At 42.4% G+C, this 13,946-nt stretch overlaps 2 long non-coding RNA genes and 1 pseudogene across 7 annotated transcripts; all 3 read left to right on the forward strand.

The window, feature by feature from the left end:
- Window positions 1–178: 178 nt before the first annotated feature.
- LOC136494757 (uncharacterized) lies at window positions 179–2,841 on the forward strand. The gene is made up of 3 exons (XR_010768694.1): window positions 179–342; window positions 431–604; window positions 1,850–2,841. It is a non-coding gene; the product is annotated as an uncharacterized lncRNA (long non-coding RNA).
- Window positions 2,842–3,161: 320 nt separating this feature from the next.
- LOC136494643 (uncharacterized) lies at window positions 3,162–4,253 on the forward strand. Of its 6 annotated transcripts, none has more exons than XR_010768650.1 (5): window positions 3,162–3,257; window positions 3,383–3,461; window positions 3,525–3,794; window positions 3,928–4,127; window positions 4,219–4,253. It is a non-coding gene; the product is annotated as an uncharacterized lncRNA (long non-coding RNA). The 6 variants fall into 6 exon arrangements; XR_010768649.1 differs by having other exon boundaries at window positions 4,210–4,224; XR_010768647.1 differs by lacking the exon at window positions 4,219–4,253 and having other exon boundaries at window positions 3,383–3,469; window positions 3,928–4,212.
- A 2,318-nt stretch (window positions 4,254–6,571) lies between these two features.
- On the forward strand, window positions 6,572–11,284 carry LOC136491923 (mitochondrial phosphate carrier protein 3, mitochondrial-like; annotated as a pseudogene).
- The last annotated feature ends 2,662 nt before the right edge of the window (window positions 11,285–13,946 follow it).

A 13,946-nucleotide genomic window follows, 5' to 3' on the forward strand; every position in this document is an offset into this window, starting at 1 on the left:
GCTCATGATTGCCTTTCGTTTTCCGCTCATGCTTGCTTATGATCATTGTCTGTCATATCGATACACACATTTGTGCAATCTGAGCTTCTGTTATTTACTGCCTGTGAACTGATACATATATTCTTGGTCTTTCTAGCCTTATGATCCTTGCTTGTGATCGTCACTTTCTGACGTCAAGTTATATGTTGTTGGCTCTGAGCACATGCCCTATTCCCAATGATTACATCGTCAAGATTTTGGTTCTCCTGTTCCTTCGAATTTTCGATACATCTTAGTTATTGCACTGGTGTTATGTGAACTCAAGTGGGGTGCATGCGTGCCTGAAGAAGAAGGACAGCAAAGGTCATTGTTTTCTTGCTTTGGAAGTTCATCTAATCTTAAGTTTATTTCCAATCTGGTCTAATTTATTTATTCCTGTAAACCGCGTCAGCTTCTAGGGTAGAAGCACCATCCACGTCGCCCTAAATTGTCCCAGCCGTCCAATCTCCTCCACCGATGGCTCAGCTTGTCCCCGCCAGATTTTTTTGAAGCGGCTTCTGACCGGATTCTCTTCGAAGCGGCTGGCTTCTCCTCTGCTCTGTCTCGCTTCTCCGGCTGCCAAAAGGTGATAACACTCTGTTTAGTTCTGTTACTGCTCCTATATGCACCGATATGGCATTCTCTGTTTATATGTGCCCATGGTTCGGTGTATGTGTTAAATTTATAGACGATACAAAGATATATTGTGACGAGGGCTTCATAGTACAGTGTGCATGCTACTAAAAAAACTCTCATTCTAGATGACAAAACAGGTACTTCATATCCTTGAAAGATTATTCTATGACTACCTTTAGTGCCTTGCGGCTAAACCAAATCAGGTTCCAGCTTTTTGAAAACAAGGTGGTGGTGGAGGTTTTCCCAGTAGCAAAGTGAAAATCCTTAAATGAAACGTGTATGACCTGGAATGTGACAGACCTAAATAATTTTTCGCATTTTATAGTTTCTACTAATACTGATTTCATATGATATGTGGTTTGATGTATGCCTTCCATCAGCTTTGTATATTAGTTAGCTGGTATACTTACTACTGCATTCTTCAAATTAAATGTAAGCTGCGTACTATTACACAAGGTTCGATCTGTTCCTGGATTTCAATTTTATAGCATAGAAAAGCTATGAGTTCCGAACGAACTAGGCCTGAATATTTTTCTCGTGTTTTGTGGGTGGCTGAGGGGTTTAGGCAGCAAAGAAGTAACTTCCATACATTGGTAACATCTACCTGATAATGTTTGTTCCTTTCTTGAGAAGATTCTAGGTTTTCTCTACTTATTAGTTTTTACCTTCTTAAGTCACACAGCTTGTCCCTTTGCAAATTATTATGGAGTTGGGTCACTTGCGGGACCGTCATATCTAGATCATAATATAATTTTCCTCCTGCTATTGTATTCCCTGTGGATGTGACCTGTACATGATCTATATCTGCAGAGTATCTCATTTATCGGCTTTGTGGACATTGATTCTGTTTTTTTGGGGGGGGTTCTTATTGTAGTGGTGGCTTTTTTTACAAAAAAAAAAAAAAAACTGAGCATACCGGTTTAGGATTGAGCACTATTGCCTTTCAAACCTTACGGATTACATTTGTTACGTAACTAATAGGCCGTTGCCTAATTCAAAATTTTGTTGTACAGCCTGTAGCATGATTTCTTTTATTAGTCTAAACTTCGCTCATGAAAGGCAACATTCAGGTGCTTTGTATTTCCTACTGTTTTTGTAGCCTGCTAATAACCACTTTGGTTGTTAACCATCCTTCAATCTGGCCACCATCACCATTCCTTCCTGCTGATCCATTTGTTCTCATGCCTATGATCAGATTCTTCGTACCCATGCTGATCTGCACTACCCAGCTATGATCAAGGTCTTGTGAGAGGCTCGACATTTTCCATCTGTTCTGATTCTGATGTCTTGATACTCCAAGACCTTGAACAAATGATGATTCATGTGTTTTTTAGGCCTCTAAAATTTTTAGAGCTTCCCTTTGCAATCTTCTTAGTCTATGATCTGGCCCTTTGTATTGATTTTACTTTGATTTTCGTCATTTTGTTTAAGAGAAATCGATAACTGGTTTCGATCTACGCGCCATTATCATTCCTTCCTACTGATCCATTTGTTGTTATGCCTATGATGTAATCGTTCGTACCCATTTATGATCTACAATATAAGACAATGATCAAGATCTTGTGAGAGACTCGACATTTTTCATCTATTCTAATGTCTAGATACTCCAAGATCTTCATCACGCGATGATTGATATATTTCTGAGGCCTCTAAATTTTTTAAAGGTTTCCTTTGCGATCTTCTTTGCCTATGATCTCGGGCCTTTGCCTTGCAGTCTTCTGTGTTTGGTATACAACAGATCATGCTCTTTCTACGTTCTGCCGAGGTTTTAAGATATATTGCCATTCCTGTTGTCAAGTCTGGGAAACAAAACTCACCTATGTGGTTAGTAGTAGAATGTCTGCAAACCTTCTACCGCAATTGTTAGCTTGTTCCTTCTTTCTATCTTTGTTTTAATAATTTTCCCTTTGTTCCCAGTTTTTCGCATTGGTGTTTGACATAGCACATATGACAAAGCTTCGGACTCTGATGCCTCCTATTTGTTTACTATGCTACAGCTACAGCCAAAATCATGAATTGGCTGCTTCTAGCCTTTCACTGTATGCTGTGGACACGTCTATCTTTCGGAGGTTGATTTAGGTTTTGACTGTACTACAAAAATAGTCAGTGACCCAAATAATGATCTTATTCAACTAACTTTAGTTTATTTGTGGTCTTATGCTTCTTTCAACTGACATATATCATACATCATCTATGTGAATTCTATAAAATTATAGTATAACATGGATTAATTTTTTTAATCTTAGCACCTGCAATGAACTATGAGTTTATGCAGGTTGACAACTTAATATCGACTAGGCTTCTCCAACTGTGTTTTGATCCACGAAAAAAAAGCGAAACCTATTGCCATGTAGTGGAGTTTAGGATGGCTGTCATGCCAACCTAATGCCGCTTGCTGCTTCCTGTTGATCTGGATCATTCAAACCCAGCTACATCGCCTTTTAATTAAGATTTGCAGACTTTGAAACATGTTCTGAAGTTTTTTTTTTCCTAAACAGACTCGGGCAGCGCCTGTGTATTTTTGTTTCCCAACTAATAGTGCTATTTCTCCTTCAATCTGATTCTGCACATCATTAGCTGGTTACAGAGACTGTTTCCCTCAGGTAAAATTTGTCATGTTTGTAATTGGTAGTTAGCACAGGCCTTGGTTCTTCTTATGTTGCTAATTTACTCTTGTTTCTCTCTCTCTTTGCTGATTACCTGGCTATGGGGTGCTTCTGATGCTTAGATCGTCTATGCATTGTGATGGTCTGTAAAGACTCAGGCATACAATCCTATGGGATATAATCTATGAAGGCTTAAACATGGTTGCCCTGTCAGACTGCCATCTGCCTACATTTATGACTGATGTGATATTCCTTTGCTTCAAGTTCTGTAGGCTGCCGGTAGATATGTAGTTGCTGGACCACCTGCCAGAAAAGAAGAGATCAGCATGTGTGCTGCCATTTCACCGATTGCTGCTGTAGCAACATCTCGATATTCTAACTTCCCTTTCTTACTTTGGTCCGTTTGCTTGATTCCCATTACCTGTCCACATCTCCTTTTTATTTGTTTTGCAAGGATGTACTGGTCCAGGTCCATGTTTGGGGTCTTGCTTATACTATACCACACCATGTAGCTGTGATATTGCCTAGGCAAAGGTTAGACACCTCCCTATCCACTTTGCCATCTCATCCTCTTTGTTTGACCCCTTTAGTATTATATTATGGTTTGCTCGATTATAGCTGTGTTTGCTTGGTATTGCACTAAACCTCTTGTTGGGTTTACTTTCAGCCTGCACATGTACAACGTGAACGCCAATGCAGCCGGCTAACTTGGTAAGCTCTCCTGTTCCTTTTGTTTAGTCCGATGTCCAAATTATGCATGTCCAGTTAGTAGAGACTATTTTATTTGGCCTTGCCATGTAGCGATGAAATAGTAATTTCCTACCGATTCAATCATCACCTAGGATTCCGAAACGATCTGTTGTTTTGGTGAGTCTTTTTTTTACAGTTTATTTTACATTTCGATTCATGCATCTGTGACATTTATTTATGCTCGAGTTAACCTCTTCAGCCATATCAGGTTACTGCCTGTTTTTAGACTGCTTTTACTTGCCTTCTCAATGCGCACATATGCCTCCAGGACCTGGTAAATTTCTGAAGTGTCAAACTGAATCTCCTTATGCCTCACAAACCACAGAGAGCTAACAAAACCAAATCTGCATACAGATTCATCCACCTAGGAAGCTTTTGTCTCCACAGATAGTGACCTCTGAGACCGAGAAGCGAGATGCTAGCAAGGTCATCACCGAGTGCTTGACCTACAATGTTTAATTACCTGAAATTGTCACCGTGTCTATAAAATATGTGTCATGAACCCTAATGTATAAAGCTTGCAAGTGTCGTCAACTGTTATGTTAGCTCTACAGACCGGACCTGTGCATCTAAGGTGCACCATTACCACGCTTAGCACATCTATGTAAAATATATGTACATACCATCCTCATGCTACGACCATGAGTAATTGTCGTGTCGGTTACTAAAAATTAGATGATTGTTTAATCCTGCGCTGCATCTTTGGTTGGATAACCGACGCGCGCAATGGCGCGCGCAACATACTAGTTCCAAACGTTTTGGAGGGGGTGGGCGGTTGCCTGAGAGGTTGCAGCTGCAACCTGCAAGATGCGCCCCCGGGCACCCCGCGCGGCATTTTGAACTACGAAATCACCCACCGGGAGTCAGGGGCCATCGCCGTGCGTCAGGGGCCGCCGCCGCGCCTTCCCGTCGTCCGGCATCGGCCGCCACCGCGCCTTCCCGTCCTCCGGCATGGCCGCATGGGGAGTCCGTTGGATCACTTTTGCTCGGTCCAGATTGACACAGATTGGGCTTTTAGAAAACGCAGGCCACGCAGACCACTAGCTTCCCTAGTCCCAGGCCGAGATGGCAGCCCACGCCGAGGCTGGCGGCGGCGGCCGCGGGACCCTTGCCAAGGTCTCCCTCTCGTCGGTCTCGGCCGCCATGGCGGAGGCCACCACCTACCCCTTAGACGCAGTCAAGACGCGCCTCCAGCTCCACCGCAGCCCCGGCGGTGCGGGCGGGCGCGGCGTAATCCGGATCGCGGCCGAGCTCGTCCGCGATGGCGGGGCTTACCGGGGCTTCTCCCCCGCCGTCCTCCCGCATCGTGGGGTACGAGCATCTCCGGTCCACCGTCGCTAGCGAGGGGCGGGAGGTTGGCCTTTTTGAGAAGGCGCTCGCTGGGGGACTCTCCGGCGTTGCCGCGCACGTAAAATTTTCTTAGGCACAAGTAACCTTTTGTTTTGCTTGTTTTTTTTTGTTAGACCGGCGCCCAATTAAGCAACCGATTGATGTACATGCAATGGTTACGAATGTGACTCGTGAATACCAAATCTGTAAGTCGACATGAGATTTGCAGCTAGGTTGTGACTCGTCATTCTCACAGTGTAATTAGTGCGAAATTTAGAACTTATTTGGGCTAGGTTGGCAAAATGTTGATCCAGACCATACTTGATGTATATTTCGACTTATGAATTTACTCTTTTGTTGGTTTACCTATTAAATTGCACATGGGCAAGCATCTTAGCCAAAAATGAGAGACACTTTTAACTGATTTGTCATCAATTCATCATCAGTCTCAATATTTAAGTAGTGTGGTGGATGATAAAGCAACACACAGTTTTTTTTTTTTTTTTTTTTTTTTTTTTTTTTTTTTTTTTTTGCTTTTTTTGGGTTCAATTGTTTCATGGCATGATGAACCAATGGCTTCATTGAGCAGCAGCAACAGTGAGACGCCACTTCAGTATATGCTCAAATTATATCACTGTCTATCTGTGATTCTATTCTTCACGTCCATAGCATGACCATTTGCTTCCAACACATCTGATCTTCCTTAACAGTTGCCAGTTGCTGATAGGGCCATAGTGGCAAAAAATACTTATCTGAAATGATATCCTTGTCCACTGCTGACAAGGTGCTGGTGAAATACCAGATCTAGATCATCTATGAGCATTTGGTGCTTATAACTATCTAATATCACGTATTTTCTTTACACATAATTATCTCTTGTTGTGTTTAACTTATGTACCTGCATGCTAAGACATGCATTTTCATGCACATAGTTCTTCTTGAAATCACACTATGATTTTCAAGATTTTATGTGTGCGTATATTAATTTATCTTGTTATAAAGCCCGCCCCTCTCTGGTGGCGCAGAGGGGGGGGGGGGGGGGGGGTTGTCCGCAGCCACCGGATGTCTCCCTCCCTGGAGCGAGGGGCGGTGGGCCTCACGCCCACACGTACAAACGCCGCGCTCGCTCGCGCTGCCTCGATGAGCGTCCATCCGACCGAGCCCCTAGGCTTAGCCGCGTCCCTAGCCGTAAGGAAATCGCTCGAACTGAACCCTGAGCCTGCCCCGGCGCCATGGCGGTCTCCGAGAGCTCGCTGAATGCGCTGCTCCCTAGCTTCCTTTATGCGGCCCCGGCCACTGCCTCCCCCTTTGCGGCCGCCATCGCTAGCGTGGGCGGGCAAACGGTCGCCGCGCCATCTGCGGCGGCGGCGGCGGTGGCGCGGCCCGCTAGTTGGGCGCAGGCGCCGAGCGAGCCGGGCCGGAGGATTGAGATGTACTCGCCGGCATTCTACGCGGCGTGCACGGCCGGCGGCGTCGCCAGCTGCGGGCTCACGCACATGACCGTCACGCCCCTGGACCTCGTCAAGTGCAACATGCTGGTGAGCGTCTCGATGCTGGCTTGATTTGGATAGATGAGTTATTTACGCGAGGTGTCCCATTTGGATTGGTAGGACTATTCGTGATGCGATCTCTGTTGTTAGAGTTATTAGACGGTTGTTTGATGCTGGTACATCATTCTCGAACCAGGCAACCAGCTGCTACCGTACGTAATGCTCTATAAATATGGTATCACATTTTCATTGTCGTAGTAGCCTGCACTGAAAGGGGTAAACCTCACAATGATTACATTCCTGCTTCTTGTTTATGTTCATTTTCAATGAATAGTTGTCGTTATGAACTGATTGCTAATGAAAACTTTTATTGTCTGATCTCTCAGATCGATCCAGCCAAGTACAAGAGTATCTCATCTGGTTTTGGTGTTTTGTTGAAAGAGCAAGGGCCCAAGGGCTTTTTCAGGGGCTGGGTACCTACCCTACTTGGATACAGTGCTCAGGGAGCATGCAAGTTCGGTTTCTATGAGTTGTTCAAGAAGTATTACTCGGACATTGCTGGCCCTGAGTATGCCGCCAAGTAGAAGACTTTGATTTACCTTGCGGGTTCCGCTTCGGCTGAAGTGATTGCAGATATTGCCCTCTGCCCCATGGAAGCTGTTAAGGTCCGTGTGCAGACGCAGCCTGGCTTTGCAAGAGGTTTATCAGATGGCCTTCCAAAGTTTGTGAAAGCTGACGGCTATTCTGGGTGAGTTGAGGTTGCCTACTTTATTTCTGTATATCCATGTCTTCACTTTTTTGTAACACTGTCAAATTTTCCAGACTGTATAAAGGAATTGTTCCACTCTGGGGCCGACAAATTCCTTGTAAGTACCTACTTCCTGCTTGTTGTCAACTGTCACATAAATTTGAATCGCTTTCCTTTCTACTTTTTTACTATACTATGTTTGTGCCCCTTAAGAATCAACTGTTGAAATAAATGGTATGTAAGCTTTGAAAAAGTAGATTTTGTATTGCTAAGATGATCAAACTTATCTTGTTTTTCAAAAGGGTTGCCACTCTAGCGTTAAGCATGTTTTTTTTTCTCGAACACGCAGGGGAACTGCGTATCTTTATATTAAGAAGAAAAAAAGGGGGGGGGGGGCAAGAGCCCTTACAACACACACTCACACTCCTAAGCTCTTAGACAAACACACGCGCCTTTTACTAATATAGGAAACGACTTCACCTCCACAAAAGGATCCTTCTGGCTATCTATAGGCTCAAGAGAAGGGAAGGAGCTTCCCTGAGCCTTTGCAAGCTTCCAGAAACGTTGTTCCTCACTTGCGAGCAGCAATGCTCCAGCCAGGCTAGGAGGAGTCCTATCGAAAACACACCGGTTGCGATGGTTCCAAATTGTCCATGCACCAAGGATGATAAGCGAGTTGAGTCCTTTTTTGTGTGAACCATCCATTCTAGACTCTGCTTTGGCCCACCAATCATCGAAGGAGGGTTCATCTTGTGGCGAAAGGGCCTGTAGACCCACTCTTCACAGCAAAACACACCAAAATTCGCGTGCAAACACACATGAGACTAGTAGATGATTGATAGTTTCTTCTTCTTGTTCACAGTGGGGGCAGCGAGCAGGATGTGGGAGACCTCGGCGTTAAGCATGTTTTGTGATTGTAATCTCAACTATGATGTTAATGATGCAATGAAATAAATGGATGGTATCTTCTTTAGTATTCTTGATGCAACTTCACTCATGCTACGTGATTCGTGTACATATTTAACTCACCGAGTGTGCAACAAATTTAGTGTTGTAGAATTCATGGAACGGCTATGGATACTGGTCTCAGTTCTCACTGATGACAATCTTCATTATCATTTATACTTGTTGATATCTTTGTTTTTTTATTAGCACAAAAATTAGTTTAGCTAGAATATTAGTTCTGGTGCACATAGTTCTTCTTGAAATCGTATAATGATTTTCAAGATTTTATGTGTGCATATATTGATATCCCACGCTGCTTGAGTCATCACCACTGTGACATGGACCTAGACTCCAATGAGATGGTGTATATTTCTTAATTACTAAATGGATTTTATGCTTTCGGAGTCACACTGATCATCAGCTTTGAAAATGGTGCCCTTTCTTACTCATCATAAGTCTTATAATCTCACTTGTTGACATTTCGTTTTCTTATTATGGTGTAAATGTTAGTTTTACTAGAATGTAGTTCTGGTGCACATAGTTCTTCTTGAGATCTTGTAATGATTTCCAAGATTTTATGTGTGCATATAAAGATATTTCCACACTGCTTGAGTCATCTCCATTATAACTGGACCTAGACTCCAATGAGATGGTGTATATTGGTTAGTTGCTCAAAGGATTTTCATGCATTTGAAATCATTGACTATCAGTTGTAAATAATAATATCATTTCTTTAGGATAACAAGTCTTGTTGGCACTCAATTGTTTATATCTCTTTTTAATTATGTATAAAATATGGTCGCTATAATATTAATTTCGACGGATAGTTCTTGAAATTGTGTATGGTTTCAAGAATTTTTGTGTGCAGTTAAATTATCCGCACTGCTTGTGTTTTCTCTGCCATTCTAGAGCAGGACTCCTTTTTTTTGAAACCAGAGCTAGACTCCAATTTTGTGTACATTAAAAAACATATCAGGTTAATGTTGTAGAGGATAGAGGATTTGACACTAATTAATTTTAAATTTGTGTATTTGATAATCATCTATGAGCATTTGGTGCTTATAACTATCTAATATCACGTATTTTCTTTACACATAATTATCTCTTGTTGTGTTTAACTTATGTACCTGCATGCTAAGACATGCATTTTCATGCACATAGTTCTTCTTGAAATCACACTGATTTTCAAGATTTTATGTGTGCGTATATTAATTTACCACACTGCTTGAGCTATCTCTGTTGCTATGGAGCTAGACTCCAATGAAGTGGTGTACATTAGTTCATTAATCAAATGCTTACAGCTAGTACTCCCCGAGTGCATACCCCCCAAAGGGAAAACGTGACCATACTGCACACATGATTCTTGGGTACTGGTTGTTGTGGATGCCTCTATGCTCATAATGATATTATTTAGTCTGCTTGTCTCAATTATAGTGGGAACTAAACTCTAATTACTTGTGGGGAATGGACATGGGAATTTCTATTATTAGGCCCCTATTTTGCTTGCGTTGCTACATCAATGACTATAACATATTAGATTTCCTTCACGGTGTACTGTGTGAAGTAATTTTGGAACATATGAGCTTGCTTTCTACCAAGTTTTATTCTTTTATTTTGCTTTGATATTTAACCTGAAGGACTGTCCAGCATCTTATGGTTTTACAGTGGCGGATCTAGAAATCGATCACGAGGGGGGCTAAACTATATTACACAGAGATGAATATCAAAATTCTATATTAGTGTCATACTAACATTTAACAAAGCATAAACGCTACACAAGTGCAAACATGTAACAAATATATTATAGTATGAACACAAAAATAAATAACACTTTTTTTCTTAATTATTAATGACCTAGAAAAACCATTTGGTATTCATGAAGCATGAAGATATTCACAGTGAGTCAAGTGCAGCAGACAACAAAAATAGTGGAGAGCTCAGGCTTTCAAGCTTGAGAGGAGCCAATCGATGCTCGATGTCCAGTGCCTGCTAGTTGCAGAGGGCTGCTACCTGTACGGTGCATGTCTGGGCTGTTGTTGGGCTATATCTAAAGAGGCGTATTCAGTGTTTTTCTGAGCTCGCCCCGGGCTGCAGCCCACCCAGCCCGGGGTGCACATCCGCCTCTAGTTTTACTAAATGCAGACACTATGATGAAATTTGCCTCTTTCGAGACTGTTGTTGAGATGATCTACGAGTATGCCATCCCTGCCCCCAAAAACGAATGCAGCAAGAATCTCCAGCTTGGAGTGAGCTTTGCTGGTGGCTACATCGCTGGGGTGTTCTGTGCAATTGTTTCTCACCCAGCTGACAACCTTGTTTCCTTAACAATGCCAAGGGGGCAACGGTCGGCGATGTGTGTTTTCTAGACAATTAGATATTATTTTCTTTGTTTACCTTGTTTTTTGCACTTACCATTTGTGTAATGCTTGCTCAGGCTGTGAAGAAGATTGGTCTAGTGGGGCTATTTACGCGTGGGCTCCCGTTGCGTATCGTGATGATTGGTACCCTCACCGGTGCCCAGTGGGGTATCTATGATGCTTTTAAAGTCATGGTTGGACTGTAAGTATTTCTATTTGCTTGATACTGGTCCCTTGTCAACATTAACCTGTTGGATTTTTGTTCATTATCACTTAATGGGGGCTATTTTTCAATCCTCCAGGCCGACTACTGGAGGCGCTGCTCCAACACCTGCTGCCACTAAGGCCAGATTCCACACAGCCAAACTTCAGACAAAACTGGCGCTACCCTTGATGACCAAATAGCTCCTCTTTCTTAGGAGCAATTCTTTTATTCTTTTAGGAACTCTAAAATGATAAATCTCAGATGAGTCTCAAGCTCATCCATGCTAATTAGAATGCAAGAAATTTAGGAAGATGTTCACTAGATAATCAAGTGGTTCACGATGCCTGGAAACCATGGCATCTTCATCAATGCTAAATAGAATACAAACAAAATTAGGAACAGGTTTACTTGATAATCGAGTGCCTCATGATAACTGGAAACCATGGCATCCTTTTTTAAAATTTATGATTGTGGAAGTACATAACTATATACTCGCCCATGGGCCATGGTTAAAGCTAATATTTTGCTGGTTCGATTTGTCTAATTTTCCCCGGTATATTTTTGGGCAAGTAAATGAGAGCATGTCTGTGACAGAGCGTGAAGTTCTTGCTGTCTAATATATGCTGCCTGTTCATTGCTGTTGCTGGCAACATCCTTTCTTGTGTACTGAACAAACCTATTCTTCCTGCCTTTTTGTTTGGACTATGCCTATGCTTTGTCATATATGTCAAGCAGATTTATTGAGGGCTTAAGAATTAAGATGGTATTGCACTATTGCTGCAAGTCTTTATTTTTTTGCTGTTTTTAGATCATGACGAGGAAAGTTCAAGTTCTCATTGTAAATATCTTCGAACGGTCGCTCTCAGCAACCGACTCCAACAGGGCTTCAGAGTGGGCGAAAGATAAAGATCAAAGCTCGCCTATGACGTAACAACTTGCCACGTCTCCGCGCGTGCTTCTCTAGTTGTATGGCCGATCTTTTATGGAAGCTCAACGCTACATAAATGTTTGTGACAGTTAAAAGCATCTCTCAGTGAGGCTCTTTAGAACACAGAAATTGTATAGAAATTTAACAGGAATTGGTTTATTTTTCACACAAAAAATGCAGGAACAATAAAAAGGATTCACGTTCTAAAGGGGGCCTAAAGGTTGCATGAAAATTTTGGTAGGGTTTCAGTATCTTTGGAAAACTGTCTCTTTCGAGAAATGTCACTTGAAATGCTAGAAGCTACTGTAAGATTTTGCTGTTTCTCGAGAACAAAAAAACTTTGGTTGGTTTGAATTTGTGTTTCCTATCGTTAACTATTTTTCTCTTTTACGTCCGAGAAAACGAATCTAGAAACTCAACCAAATAGGATATAACAATCTCTAGCAAAATCTCTACTCCATCTTCAAAAATAAGCGACTCTAAAAAAGTCACAATCTCTATTGTGCTCAATTGCTCGTGCGGCCCTAACTTCCATCCCGGACCCCATTGGAGAAAGATAAGGGTAAAGGTTAGGGTTCTAGTTCTACTCGGCGGACCTAAAAGAGGGTTTGGGAGAGGCGGCTGCGACACAGTGGTGACCCGGCGGTACAGTGAGGTGGCAAGGACACTGCCAAAGCCGCGGGTGGCAGGAGGATTGGCTTGGGACGGTAGACAAGGCTGGCGATGGCAGCGTCGCTCCTCGACTGGTTTAGAGGAGAGCAAGCGCTTATGGGATGTCGGGGTCGAGGTGGCGGCAACAAGAGCTGTCGGTCGCTAGTGGAGGGAAGGAAAGGGTCTGCGAGACAGTTGAGGCGCCTAGAGGCCTCGAGACCAGTCGCAGATGACGAGAGCACTGGCGAGGGCGGCGAGGGCAAGGGCACCGCTGCGTAGGAAGACAAGGTTGCACGCTTCTCAATCGCACTACCAATCACGCCTTAACCTAGCCCCTAAAAAATCCCATTAAGTTCTCGCTCCAATGGACCCTATCAAGGTCCTTAAAACTCCTACCTAAAGAACGGCATGATCTAAGATTGCACTAGCTAGTACTCAACCGGTCACTACTTACCAATTTTACATAGTAACCTATAGTACCACTCACTAAGGTTCTGACCGATTGTTTGCATTAGTCTGTATTCAGGCTTGTGCAGTGCAGTTTGTTCATGTTTGGTTATTTGCATAGGCTCTTTTGCAGACTTACACAATGCTCAAAGCATGTCAATACATTGTTAACTAGTATGCTACTTTTTTTTATTAGATTATGTAGATTTGATAAGCCAATAATATCTCTTCTCTTCTCTACACCTAAAAAACACTAAAGTAATCATCTACCTGGTGATAAAAAAAAACATATACACTCCGGTCACAAGGACTACCAAATACGTGTACTATCCGGCCACGTTCCTGGCTGACGCGTGCGTTCGATATGGTCATCTCACATTAATGTGTTATACTCAAACGAGCTTTAAATATGTAAAGATCGGGCCGCAAATTTTGGCTGAAACTAACTGAAAAACACTGTTCTGGCTGAATTGTTGTGAGAGAAAATATGTTCCGGCTGAAAAAAGAAACCGAACAAGACGAACGTGGCCCTTATTATGCACGACGACACTTCCAACACGATTACGTTTCAACATAGCCAGGACAAGATGTGGTAGAATAAGTAGTATAATGAACACGGTTGTTAAGGTATGAAATAAGATCGTTTGAATTCCATATCGAAACTTGAATACTTGGTCAACAATGATAATTGCGTAAAATAGATTGTTGCAAACATTCAAAACATAAATTATCATGATATTATTTCGTTCCCATACAACGTACGGCCTATGATTCTAGTAAAAAATAAAATAGTTCTAAAACGTGTTATAATTTGAAACGGAGTTACTTAACCCGTG

Source organism: Miscanthus floridulus, chromosome 11 (assembly GCF_019320115.1).
Source record: "Miscanthus floridulus cultivar M001 chromosome 11, ASM1932011v1, whole genome shotgun sequence".
NCBI classification, from domain to species: domain Eukaryota; kingdom Viridiplantae; phylum Streptophyta; class Magnoliopsida; order Poales; family Poaceae; genus Miscanthus; species Miscanthus floridulus.